At 42.2% G+C, this 14,386-nt stretch overlaps 1 protein-coding gene across 1 annotated transcript in view; it reads right to left on the bottom strand.

The window, feature by feature from the left end:
- The window catches only part of ST6GAL2 (ST6 beta-galactoside alpha-2,6-sialyltransferase 2), a 45,803-nt gene that overhangs the window by 22,245 nt on the left and 9,172 nt on the right, over positions 1-14,386 (bottom strand). The window lies entirely within an intron of this gene.

Here is a 14,386-nt window from a genome sequence, read left to right as displayed (position 1 = left end):
TGCTCACACCGGCCATCAGGAGGGACCAAAACCACAGTCACCACACGCTATCACCTTTCTGCAAGCTGCTAAAGTACATCAAAGTTGAGTGCAAAGTTTAAACCGAAGCTGTAACTGTGTTTTCACATGAAAAAGAACCCAGCAGTAACACCAGTGTAAGACGTTCTCTTCTCTGTCCTTCATTCCTGCACTGTGCCTCTGCTGCTGCCAACACCCCTGTGTATGGAACTGATACAGCAGGGGAAATACATGTTAAAGGTTTTTTTGGTTTTGTGGGATTTTTTTGCTTTAAACTGGGTCAGCCCCTTTATCCACTTCGGTGTGGTCACACATCCAGTTGTTTCAGCACTAATGGGGAAATCGCCTACCACAATGCAGAGGCGAGAACAAACCGCAGGTGGTATTAGCAGAGATACTTCAGGCTGCGTTTCTGCAGACCTCCTGAGAATGTGAGACCGCACTATTACGTTTCCAAACACAATCTCTTTTAATGATCTAGACAAAGCCTAAAACATTAGGGAAAAGCTGACTTTGGGGCTCAAGGCAGTGTCCAAACAGAGGGAGGATTCATAAAGTTACACTTGGATGACCAAATTTCATTGCAATTTCTAATACACGCAAAAGGAAAAAAAAAAAAATCATGACTGTGATAACCCAGTGCTCCACATACGTTTGGCTTGGCTCACACAAACCACATAGAATAAAGCTATCACTCCAACTGACCTATTTCCTACTTGCACTCTGCTGCTGCAAGATTGCTCTCTGCAGTACCTCAACACTCCCACACCTTCCAATTTTAAATCACTGCAGGTGATGTCCTGTGGGAGCTGCCTTACACTATATGGCTGTTGTGCAAGTTAGGTCTGCCCTGAAGTTATTGCAACCTGCCCACTCATCAGTCGTCAGATGGTTCACATTTTAAAATCAGCATTCTTCACCCATCTGAACTGCTTTCATCTCTTTTTATCATTTTCCCTGATGTGTTTCCCCAGCACTTTTCAACATGTGGCTTCCAAACCACTGTGTGAGTCTTTGCTCAGTCAGATGTTTCTCCTGCTGAATATACATTTCTTACAGGATCTGCAATGGAAGCATCTCCCATGATCTTTTTAACAGATAAGCTTGCAGGAAGTCAAAGCCATAAAGGAAGAGGTCACCAGTATTTTCCATGGAGTCACGTAGCAAGTCCAGACACAATTTAATCTATAACACAATCTTACAATTTGTTCATTCCTCCTCCCCCCACAAGTTTTGTTGTATCTTATAGCCAGAAGTTGCTAAGAAATAGAAAGGTTTTGCCTTAATTCGGGTGTGACACTACAAATTTCTAATTGTCTGTGATCATATGTGTTTAGCACAGCAGACTGCCTCAGCACAAAAAGTCAAGACCGAGCATTCAGGTTACAATCTGAAAAAGGACTGAGTTGCATTATTATTTTTTAATTAAAGCAAACAAAAATCTGCCCCCCAAGCCCTCCACAACACCTATGTCATGAAAGCAAACTCATCTTGGCAGCATGCACATATATGATATGTGCATATGATTAGCTTCCTTGTGCAGCAAAAAATGCCCACGTAAAACAAAAGACAGCATCCAACAGTGTATTTGTCAACACTACAAGCAAAAGGAGAGGCACCAGTGAGAATAAATCCAAAAACTTTACACATTAACTACTGCAAAAGCTTATCTGCAATTCCTTGTTGCAAGTGGGGCCTTAGAAAGGATACCCAAATCTCTTGGAAGACCGGCAAATCTCTGTGCTGCTTTAATGTTTTTTGCTCACAAGAAATGCCTTGTCCTCCAGCAGTACAGCTGAGCTGGAAACAAATTCAAGGTCATTGCTGTATTACTTGCAAAAGGACCTGTACAACCTCACAGGATCTTGAAGGCTGTGTGTCGAAAGCTGCACTAAGTTCAGAGAAATATCAGTTTATCTTATCTCCCTCTACACTAAACATCCAGTCCTCTCCCCCTCAGCCCTTGCTGCTTCTCAGACCTCAGTCCCTGGCTTTGAAAATGTCTGGGAGGAGAGGGCAGCGGTTCCACATGCTCCCCACCACCCTCCTGCTGCCAGCAGACCTCTCCACTGCTCAAAGGGGTGTCTTCCTCAGCACCATCAGGGGATTCACTTTGATTCCTGCCCTGAGCTGCCTTCAGCAGCACATCTCAATTGCAAAGAGAAAAGCATTTGTGTAGGAAACTAGAAATGACGATTGCAACAAATTACACTGGCTAAATAAATAAAAACAGGTGGTTTCATGGGTGCAATTACTGAAGTCCACTGGATGCTTCAGGAATAAGCTTCCATCTCTTTTATCTATGCTCAATATACAGCTTTTAAACTGTTAAAGCAGTTCTACACAAGTTTTTAAATTATCATTAGCATTTCTTATTGTCTCCAACTTCACCCCCCTGCTGTAATAATCCTCCCTACTTACAGACTGCTGGAGTCAAAGCTGCTGCAGAGGAGGAGCAGAGGAATAAGTCTACCCCTGGGGGAAACACCCGAGACTGAACCCAACCCAGCTTCCTCTTCAGCCGAAGTGATAAGCCTGTTTTGCCCCAGAGGCTGAAAACCTCATTTTCCTATGTATCTCCCTTCTGATGGGCTCCTTCAATCATTAACTCATTTAAGGTCCAACTACCATATGGAGAATGGCTTTTCTCCTTTCCCAGTCTGGACATTCACACAAAAACCCTGGAAAACATGAGGCAAGGTACAAACCAGTGAAGTGGGCAGAAAGGGAAGACTTACTTATTTGCTTACTAGAAGTAGTAAGTAGTAGCAGCAGCTGTGAAAAAGAAAGGCAAACCCCAATGGCATCCCAGGAAATAAAGGCAATTCCCCAGAGGAAATTAAAGGCTGATTTTCCAGAAGCAGCACCCACTTGTGGGAAATTTCATCTTGCCACGCTAAGATGCAAGAAACCAAAGAGTTCCCCTCCTTTTATAAAGCCCATTGTTTTGCAACAAGGAGCACTTTTCATTTTTCTAAAGTAGGCCTCCTGACTATTTCTTAAATGTGAAGAGCTGGATAAGGGAGAATTTTTAATTCCTTTGAAACATTCCTTCCTTTCAACACTGTCTATTGTTAAAATTAATTTGTACAGACCCTGGCAGCTCAGAGGTCAGGATGGTTCAAGTTGATGTGCTAAGATGTGCACTGTTATGTTAAACAGGGTTTTTCCTGGCTGCAGCTTTGCAGCGAAGGTCACCACAGGGTTATTTGGGGTAGCAAATGTTAGCTGTGGGCAACCATTCCCAAAGGGCTGAGAATCAGACCAAGGTTTATTTGATGGAAAGAAAGCTTAGGCGGCCTGAACAGATAGCAAATGCTCTGTTAGTTTGCTTCATCTCTTAGTCAGCTAATTCCAGAGTATTAAGAAAGCTCTGGCATAGGGCAAGAAAGCTGGAGGCTGCATTTCCAGGGTGGGGAATACACTCGTCTTCTCATGTGGAAAGTGCCAAATTGGTTTTAGTGTTATCACATCATTTCTGTGGTGGAAGCCATACAGTAGGCAGCAACAGACAGGCAAGCCTGTGGGGAGTGGTGACTGCCAAAAGATGTATATTAGTCTGTGGATGGCCTGTGCATTTGTCTTATTGGCTCTGATTAGGCCTCCTAATTAATGAATCTCTTTTGGACAACTTCCCTGTTAGTCCCGATAAATCTGGCTCTTTCCTTCAGAGGAGTCAAGCTGCATTCAGTATTTTTTGTGGCAACCTAAGAAATTGTCTTCTGAAATAAAGAAAAAACACCCAAAGAAATCTGAAGTAGGATTCTTTTTCTTCCCCACTATTGCCTTAGATAAACCTTTATTTATCTACTTAGAGAAAATTCCTTGGGAGGTATTCAAATGATGGTGATGTTAACCTGAATCACCTACTAGAAGTGAGCCAGGTGTCCCAAGTCAGCATTTGGAAAGAGCGGTCTCAGGCTCTTGCTTGTGAGGATGCAGGCAGGCAGTTTGCCTGTTCTCTGATAAAACCTAGGATTTCAAGTTAAAGGGGGTGGGAGTGAAGCGACCTTTTTTTGTTATTATTTATTTATTTTTACTAATGACCCATTTCCAGGAGCTTAGGCTGTAAGAAAATTGCCAAATATAGTGAAACTTTCAGTAAAACTCGCTCAAGCTGGCAACCCGGCAGCTGGAGAAATGCTCAGTGGAGTTTCTGCCAAGGAACGCGTCCTAGATTATTATGTAGGAGCATGGAGGCTTAGATGCATCAATCTCTGGGGCTTAGTAGAAGGTCAGAGTTATCTTCTGTGCATCTGATATCTATCTAGTCTCCACACTCCATCATCAAGTTCAAGCTTCCTGGCACTGAAGCCAGCTATCACTTTCCCACAGCCCACAGACCACATACAGGTTGTCTGAGTGTGGGCTGACAGGAGGGAAGTAAAAATAGCCGTACCAGCTCTGATCCCTCACACACAGACTTTCCCACCACCAGTGGAAATGTTTAACGCAGCAGCAATGGTCAGGGAGAACTTGGTTTCCCAGTGACTGACTGCAGCTCATAGATCATCCTCCACCTACCCAACCTGCAGCAGCTTTTCTCAGGAGCCATGAGGACGGCTCTCACTCTGACGTGTCCTGTGATTCACCACTCAAAAAATTCACCTCACAAAAATTTCAGGCCAGGGGAGACAGCTGAACCTCTCTGGCTTTTCCAGACTGGTTATGAGCTGACCACAATCTTGTTATTTTAACTGAGGGTTTCTACAGAAGTGTACTACATACCACTTCATGTGAAATTCGGTACAGCTTCAGTGTAGATCACTTCCAGGCTCTTTAATCAAAACTACAAAGGGGCAGAAGTGTCACACAGTTTTGTGAAGACAAGCAGTTTTCACAGCAGAAATCACCCCCCCCCAGCCTCTCAAGGAGTGCCTCACAGACCATGTACTACCTGCACTCAGCAGTATCTACTTCTGACCCCTTTTGTTGCAGTTTGCCCTCGCCACACCTTTGCTGTGTCCTGGCCCTGTTCACAGCAAGATGCAAAGGCTCAAGGCCGCTTCAAGCTGCTGCAAATGGCGGCAGAGATTGGTTCCATCACAGCAGCAACCACCACTTTGGCCACAGTCCCTAGCATGCCCTCACACACAGTAAAGAGGCAGATGAAGAATCTTTACTGCCCTTTCAGATCTACCAGCTGGGTGTTTAGGATGGGTTTTGGTCATATTTCAGCTGCCACGGGCGCTGTCCCTTGATCCTAACAGCAGCGGGGAAAAAATCCACTCGTATCCACATCAATATAAAACCACTGCAAATATCCAAAGACAGTGCAAGCCACTTTTCCCAAGTGAAATTCAGCATGCCACTGCGTAGTCATAAAGGGATCTCAGTTCGCACAGACACCATCCCAGCAGGCTCCACTCTTACACCTCAGTAGTTCCTCTGCAGATCAAACCTCAGAGCTGCAGGTAATTTTTCTGTGCTACCTTTGCAGCTCTCCTCCCCTTCACAGACTGCAGCTTGCAGAGGAACTGCGGTTGCTCCCAGGGGATCTGATCACCATGAAGGTCCTAGGAAGCTGAATGCTGTGCAGACTGAAACATCAAGCTGGCTGGAGATAAAAGCCAGGTGTGGAAACAAGGTGACCAGACTGATGGCCATCACTTACTTGCACACCCTCCACTCATACATAACCACTTTATTAAGGTATTTAGTTTTATTGCTGCAGTGAGGTCAATGAGGAGGATGTGAGTTTAACACCAAGACAGGGAGGAAGAAGCAGGGGCTGGGGGAGGCTGTGGCACTGGGCCAGGAGAGAAGGAAGCCTGGCTGCAGGGCAGCACAGAGGGCAGGAAGGCAGAGAGACTGAAAATAAACTGTGCACATAGTGCGACTGGAGGAGCAAAACAACACCTGCCAGAGAGGCAGCGACACCTCAGCATCACAGGGATGAGAACTGGAAGTGAAAACTTCCTCCCACCAGAATGATCACATCCTTCCCTTTGGGGAAACACCATGAGGGCCTTGCTACTGCTGAGGGAAGGCTCTGGACTTGAGCATCCTACCCTCTTCCTCCCAAGATGGGAAAGAAGCTGCCATGTTCCCTCAGCAGATGGGAAGCCTGGGTGAGTGGCAGAACCCACGCTGTGTCTTTCTCCCCTTATGCTGGATGGCCATTCCCAGATCAGTGTGCTGCTTCCTGCCACCCCTGTGGCAGGGAAAGAGGACCCTGGAGCACTGACCCTGGTCCGTGCAGCTGGAGCAGACTCCTTGCACCAGGGCACTTCCAGACTGAGCTTTGGATCAGCACCCAGAATAGTTGCACATATTTTCCCCTGTGAATGTTACTTCACACCCCATGCAGGGATGCTCCAAAATACAGGCACGGACGGTGCCTGAGGACACACAACACAAGCAGTTTATGCCCATCTTTGGCATAGCCTGGCTTTCTGTGGGACTTACTCCACACCCACAGAAGAAGGTTTTAATCCCATTCCCCCCTGCAAAAGCAGAGTTCAGGAGCAGCCTGTGCTTATGTTCTGTTTTCATGTGTAACTGAACAGGATGGCAGGAACCTCTTAATGCACCAAAACAAGACAGAGAGGCACAGAGGCACAGAGAAATGGATAATACTACTCAGTGTCTAATAAAACAGAAGCAAAAAAATCCAGCCAACATACATAACTGTATTGGGTTCCCCTCCCTCTTTTCAAGGGACAGCTTTTGATACTGTACTTGCAAAAACACATAATTCAAAAAAGGAAGGAAGTGCTTTGAGGGTTTTTATTTAAAGCTTGACAGGATAAACGAATCACAGTCTCATTAAATCACACAAATCTCAGGCTGCACACAAGACTAAACCACGAGAAATAGGACGTTACAAATCCTCATGCAGTTCTACACTTCCAGCACAACAGCTCATTTTATTTCTGCTCTTGGCAAGGTTAGAATAAAAGGCTTCTTTTCTTTGCTCCATAAATGTTTTTAGATGCTATATTACTTGAACTTAACACAGCAGTAATTGCCCTGAAAAAGGGCAATCTGAACTGCTTCCTTAAAGAAGGAAACAGTTACACTAACACACACATGAACAGAGTACAGTTACAAAAGACCTGTTTCAATCCCATCACAAAAAACTTGACCAAATTCACTAACTCTTCCAGGCAGAAGTGATTGGAGAATTTTGATTTTCCACTCAAAGCAACATTTCTGAGATACTCTGATTATCCACATCTCTGTCTAGTGGTATATTTTACATCTGCCAAGTATGTTCTTACTGTATATTTCTAACACTGTAGGCACTGTTTTGTTTTCATTTTAATTACTAACTTCTTTATTAGACTGCAGTATGTCTTTTTACATTTGTTCCAGAAAGCAAGCAAGTCAGCCCCTGTTTAAAAACTCTAATACAGAACAATGTTAAACAAATTGTTCCCTATTTCTCAGCTCTACCTCAGTGCCAGTTCCCATTTGCTTATGTTAGCAAAGTAATTGCAGGAGAATATTTAGATAATTACCATTGTTAACATCTCATTTCTGTATATTCATATATATACATACAAACAACATGCTTTCTATGTGCTTATTTGCCTTAGTCTAAAAGCTTGAATGAAAAATTTCATCCTGGAAGAAGGCTTGCCAAACTGAAGGATGAAGTCAGTTTAGCCCTTTGTTACATTACAATCTAAAAATGAAATTTCCTGGACTGAAACGATTTTCCCCTCTTTTTTGTATATTTTAATACTTAACATGACTGTGCTGATAATAAGCCAACCTACACTAGCTGGAATATTTTGGTTGGCTTCCTAAAACAAAATGAAGTGGTATTAGTGTTTCCCCCCCTCCTCCTTTCTTTCTCTCTCCATTCTGGCACTGTTTTATGCATGGCTGTGGGCAAAATTAGTTTAAACTATGACTAGATCAACAGAAATCTCTTCTGTGGGGGATACAGCTGTTTCTAACCTGACATGAACCACTGGAACTTGAATCCTATCTGTCTCGAAATTTTACAGAGAAACAGGATCTCCAACAACTACCAACATGAAAACTGGCACGAGCAATAGTGACAAACCAAGGTTGCTGGCTGGGTGCTTCAATCTTCCCCCCCTTTATCGATTATCAACACCCATGTGCAGCACACAAGAATCTTTTCCCCCAGCAGTTGCCATTCACTCCCTACAAATACAACTGACTTGTACAAGATGGAAGGTAGCATTAAAAACATTAGGTTCTCTGAAAGCTCTGACACCATTAAAAAAATGAGAAACTGAGGTAAGTGAGAAGCAAGACAGAGCTGGCTAGCTCCCAAGATTATTTACATTAGTTGCTTTTATTATAAAAGTTGGCATAGGATTGAGACCATCCTCATTGGATATAACTGTGGAATTACCATTTGATGGTCATTTTCACCATCATAAGAGACAACAAAACCTAAATCCTTGTATTCTGAGATCTACAGGCTACTACAGACAAATCTGTGAAAGAGTAAATACTTTACTTTCCAAAATACTTGGTAGAGTTTTTTTGGTGCCTTTATCTCTAGAATAAAGCCTCAATTTCAATACTGACTTTAAAACCTGAAACTAACCAGTATAGATGTAATATATTCCCTTTTGTTCAACAGGTGGAATAATCAAATTTTCATTATAATATTTCTTAGTATTTCAAATGCTGGCTATGCATTTCTTGGTTTTCAGCCAACACAAAGGTCTTTGAAATACCACTGATTTCATTAAAAAGCCCTCCTTCTAAGACTCCCTTTAAGCAGCCAAAACATGCACACCACCCCTGCCGTCTTTTGCACACTTTTTACAAGATGTAGATGCATCTGCTGAGAAAGTGCATGCTCCTGCCCAACACTGCATGCAGCCATCCTCTCCTCAAGATGTCAGAAACATCTGAAACCCTCTCCTCTCCTCTCCTGCACACTGACAACTCAGCATCCATGGGAACAGATCCCCTTGGCAAGGAGTAGGTGGGGTGTGTCCACACTGCCCTAGCAAACCCACCAGGCTTGCTTTCCCAGGGAGCCTCCTCACAGGCAGTGCTTGCTTCTCTTCTGGCTCGTGCCCTTCCCAGGAAACAGGAGTTTTCCTCTCACCATGGCACCATTTGCCATTTAGGAAAGCTACTGGCAACCCTCAAACCAACCACTGCGCAAATTAGGAAAAGAGTTTGCAAGGTTGGAGATGAAACATTTATGTGATTTTGACCCTTGCCGAGGATAATACAACCCCAATCCTTGCCTGCAGCTTCTAAGTGCTAAAGGCATGAGACAAGTAATGAAGTAAAGCCAATTCACTGCCCTAAATCAATCAGAAGGTTTTCTCTACCAACATGAAAAGAGACTGTTCTGAAAAAGAAATCCTTGTTTTAACATAGATTGGCTCCTCAGCAACACCCAATCCTATCAAACATTCTGCTGATGGGGTTTAGTCTTCCTTCAATCCCATCCAGACAGTAAATAAACAGGGAAAAATATTAGGCTGATCTAAAAACTAATGTTTAACATTTCTAAAATCAGGATTATTGCTTTTATTTTCTGATTTACTTCTATACTTCTAGTCAGCATGTTAACAGAGATGTCTTAGTAAGAGTTAAAACTTCTATAGCAGATAGAAGATAGACTGTACTACACAGGATGACTCCAAGCAAAGCAAAATTTTCCTGCTTCCATCATGCTGGGTTGTTAGGGTTTTCTTTAATGTTGGAGAAAAATGCATTGAAGTTCATACTAAAGATGAGTATAAAAATGCAAACAGATATATTAGTAGCAATCATAAATGATGTCAAGCAGTGACGAGAGTCTTGTTCTGGTGTTCAGCTGTGTTCAATCTGCTCCAAACTCTTTTCAGTATCTATGAAAAACAGTCTGTTGTGCTTGTTCTGCTCTAGAAAAAGAATAAAATTCTTATGAATCAGTACTTGGACATGAGGCAGTACAGCAAGGTGGTGGTAATCAGGTAAGACACTTGCCACTAGTAGTAAGCCTATCAATCACCAAACCTGATTTGGTGAATTGATTAAACCAAATTTATCAATCCAATAAAGCAGAAGGAAATTTATATGGGAACAATATATATGCTTTAATCCATTTTAATGCATTGTATAATTTCATAGTACTTCCAGCAACTGTAGTGACTTCTGTTACATAAACCCTCCAAATGTGAAACCTGATATTAGATCTAACAGACCCTGGAAGGTCACGAGAGACAGGTTATTCCCAGGAAGTAATGGCAGAATTCTGTGTGTTCCCATTACCCCACCAGTGCATTCATGCAAAGCTACAGGAGAATTCTGTAGCACCTCACAATCCTGAAGTGACATTTAAGTAGAGGGATATAAAGATCTTAAGATGAATTTATGAGCAGTTGTTGACTGGTCTACTTACAAACCACATTTATTCAAATGTATCTTGTACCTCAGATTCTGCTTTTCCACTTAAAGGGCCCGAAGTTGCGAACAGTAACAGCCTGGGGCTGGGTTTTTTGACTTCAGCATAAGAAAACAACCACTGAACTTTTCTTAAATGAGAAGGCAGATAATATGTTATGCCCTACAAGAGCCAAGAGAAATATTGTTTGAAGTTAGATGGGGAGGAGTGAGTACCTATACCCACAGATCTGAGGTTCAGCTCTGGACCCAGAACACCACTGACGGCATTTGCACACAAGCAAGATCTCACTGCAAGTCAGAATCTGTGCTACTACACATTGATGCTGTGCTACTACAGATTTTCTTCTATTTTAACTACTTTTTCAGATTCCTAAACCTCTTCAGATTGCTCCAAAAGCAGCAGAAACTATTAAGAGTGAACTAATTTAAGATGAAATAGACTTATCATACTAACTAGAGATAATTTTTTTAAGCTTTAATTGTTCAGATTTGATACAGCTCTTTAAGAATCCTATCCAATGTGCTTTCACAAATCTCAATGGATAGTATTTATCTGACTTATTTACTAATTACTTCCAAATTACAAGTGTCCCTCAGGTCTGAATCATTTCTGATGAAAGAATAAGCAGACTTTTATACCATGAGGGAAGAGAAATTAAAGAAGAATTTGTATGGTTCAGATCAGGCTAATGGAAAGTTTGATTTCTTTAAAGTGTTTTCTAACTTTATCACCACATGCAGTTACCCATTTGTATTTCCTAAGTGTTCTATGCAATTGCCTTGCCTAGATCTCCTAGGGTTTTTTTAGTAAAAGGAGGTAATCATTTAAAGCTATGGCAAAAGCAGTATTCCAGACTGCAGATACTGTAAATGTCACAGTCTCCATAAACAAACTGCACATGGACAAGCACATGAGGAATAATCATGTATTTTCAGGACACTTAAACAGAACATGCCCAAGGGCACACTGTAGAGGAGCCCATGTTTCCATCAGTGGGTAACATACAGTCTCCTTTCTGGGAGCTGAAGAATCCAAGTTTATGTGAATTCTAATACATCACTTTTCTGCCAAGCACACGGTTGTACAAAACGGGCACACTTCAGTTTAAAATCAATTCACTTGGCTTGGGCATCAGAGAATCAGGGAAAACATAGACTTTTAGTATACAATGTTAGCTCTCCAAAAGCACTGTCCTTCTTGAAAAAATAATATTGTTAATATAATAAATACTTCATGTACTCTATGTACTCTCTCTACTGCTACTATTTCTCCAGCATTTCAGCCAGTGACTGATAACTCCAGATTACAGTGGTCTGTCTCTTCTGGCATCACCATATCACTATAATTACCCCTTGATTTCCAAAATTCAGAAGTACTACCTCTATTCTCTACTACAAGACCTATGAACCAGTCGCATTGCTAGGAGTCTTGACCCAATTTCTCTTTCTCCTGATGGCACTTTTATTTAGCATGCCTGTTTCCAAGTCACTTGACATTTTCCCTAAGTACTTTGCATACATGGGACTTGCAACTGTCTTCTTTAGTAACCTCACTTCAGATTGGTAGAAAATAAGTGAGGGGAATCTTTTGCTTTAAAAGATACTGCATTTCAAAGAACTAAACCGTACCTTTTTTGTTTAGGAGCTCTGAACAAAAAATTCAATTTTAGTTTATATCCCTAAACCACAGTGAAAGTGATGTGGCATTGAATTTTACTTTCTGAGAAACTTAGGCAGCAGGGTAATGAGGAAATCTCTTGTTGCTCTGCTGCTACTGACCACACTTCTGCTTATAACCAATTCCAAACAATGAAGGGGAAATATCACATATAAAGTGGCTGACTTTAATTCAGTGGTAAGGAAGGTAAGGAAGACTCCACACTTCACAACACATACTTACAGGGTAGATTCAGCGCTCATAATTTAGTTTTGGGTCACAAAACCTCACTAGTGTCCATCTAACAGCTTTCTTGCCCTTGCATGGTTGTATTATTGTCTGGCTGTTAGCATTCCTGCCTCATTTACTTAAAATGTTAAAGGCCAGTAAATAAGGAACAAATATCAAAGATTTAAGGGGGTATTTATAATTAGCCATACTTTACAAACTATTCTTTGGAAAATAAGTGAGAAAATTCAGAAACGGTGTTAAAGCATCTCAGACAAAAAGCAAACTGCTGTGGGAAGATGCCTTTGCTTTCTTGAGCTGGATCAGATGTCTGTCTTAGCCATGATGAATTTCTCAGCAGTCAAGGCTATGAATTACTATTGGCTGCTTGACTGATTAACCATGGTGCTGGTATGCCTGAGACCTTCCAAACACAGCAGGGTTATTTCAGCAGTAGACAATACCATAATATTGCAGTATTACAGGCTTTGCAGTTTTCTAGTCCTTCACTCAGCTTGTGCAATGGGTTTATGACACTCCTTGGAAACCTCCACCTGGGAGCACAGGATGAAGCAGCACCAGTAGTAACTCATAGCTTTGCAGCCTGAAGAGTGCAGACATACTATTTCTAGAAACTCCAAGAAGACAAAAATTCTTTGAGGTGACCTCCTCCTTTGAGGCCCTGCTTACTGAAGTCACTATGCAGGCACTCCAATGCCATGCAGTGATATTTATCTAAGCTAACTCAGGAATCAAAAGATGCATCCTCATATCTACATATTTTGCTTTGCATTTCCACTTCGATGGTTTCAGTGCTATCATCACCTGAAGAATTCTCAGGGCACTTTCAACTGCAACTTGTTACTGTTTTACAAAAATAAAGAGCCTAATGTCACACAGGACAGAAGCAAGTTCCACATATACAGTGTGCTCAGACTTAATTATTTTAATTCTGTGGTCCAGGAGTTTTCCATAGGGTTTCTCTCCTGCTTGAGGTTTTTGCAGACTGTAGTGGTATATCTGATCACTGGTTTAGTAGCTGTGATCACATTACCTGCACCCTGCACCCTTCTCAGTGGCTGCCTGTATAGAAGCACATTGATTTTTAGCTGACTCTGTTGGTCTTTTCAGTGCTCCTAACAATAAAAGACCTGAGCAAATAGAAAACCAACTGATGGTTATTTTATGCAGATACCCTTTTACAGGAATTAACCCATGGTAAATTACTGCAACAATTGTATTTTTGGTGCCGGGTGTGTTAGGCAAGAAGCAGGAATGCCCCTCTGCTACAGCTGCTAGCCAGTAGCAGTACAGGTGGCAAAGAGGACAAAGACTGGCCTTGCACAGATACACAGAGCAGCTCCTGGCTTCATCACCTGCAGAGTTCTGCAAGTGCTGAGTGATCCTGCCTAAAAGACAGCCCTAGCAAACAGTGCTGCACAGAGCCCTGTCTCTTCAGGAGCAGCACCTCCTGCCCTTTTGCCAAGTCTCTCCTGGAGCTTTATAACTTAAACCCCAGAAAGAAAAATACAGACAAGCAGTGACTTCAAACACTCTTCAACCCCTGCCTCAGGGTGAGGGCTCATTCTAGCCTGACACCTGTTCCAGCCCTGCTTGCTCTGTCTATACAGTGGCTCAATCAAACTAATTCAATGCCTTGAAATACAAAATATTTAGAGACCTTTGCTCATTTGGCTTCGTCCAACAATAGCTAGTATCTGCAATAGCATGCTTTGGTCTTCACATCATTCAGAAAACAGCAGTCAGAGTAGAGGAAAGGGCTAGTGCACAACCAGGTCCCCACCCCTATATAGAAGTCACTGCTAAGGTGCCTCTAACTTGAAAAACAAAAGGAACTTCCAGGCCCACAAACATTTTCTCTGTTTTCTAATGCCTATCTGAAATCTTGCAATTTTGAAAGCTAGACAGCCTATTTCAGCCTACAGATGTTTAGACACAATGAAGAGCAGCTCAAAAGCACACACGGAGAATACTGATCCCCATCTTAGGCCATTGCCACCTTCACAGCTTTCCAGAGCAGGAGCTGCCATTAGGGAAACCCTAAATGCCAGGCCGGCCATCAGTCAGAAGCATTTTTTGCCTTGAGGTGAGAGTATAACTAAGCCAACAGAGATACTTTCT

This window comes from Pseudopodoces humilis, chromosome 2, assembly GCF_049639895.1.
Source record: "Pseudopodoces humilis isolate 2021_Gansu_Grassland_sample_001 chromosome 2, ASM4963989v1, whole genome shotgun sequence".
NCBI classification, from domain to species: Eukaryota; Metazoa; Chordata; class Aves; order Passeriformes; family Paridae; genus Pseudopodoces; species Pseudopodoces humilis.
The sequence above is the reverse complement of the archived record's forward strand: the minus strand, read 5'-3'. Positions and strand labels throughout refer to the sequence as shown.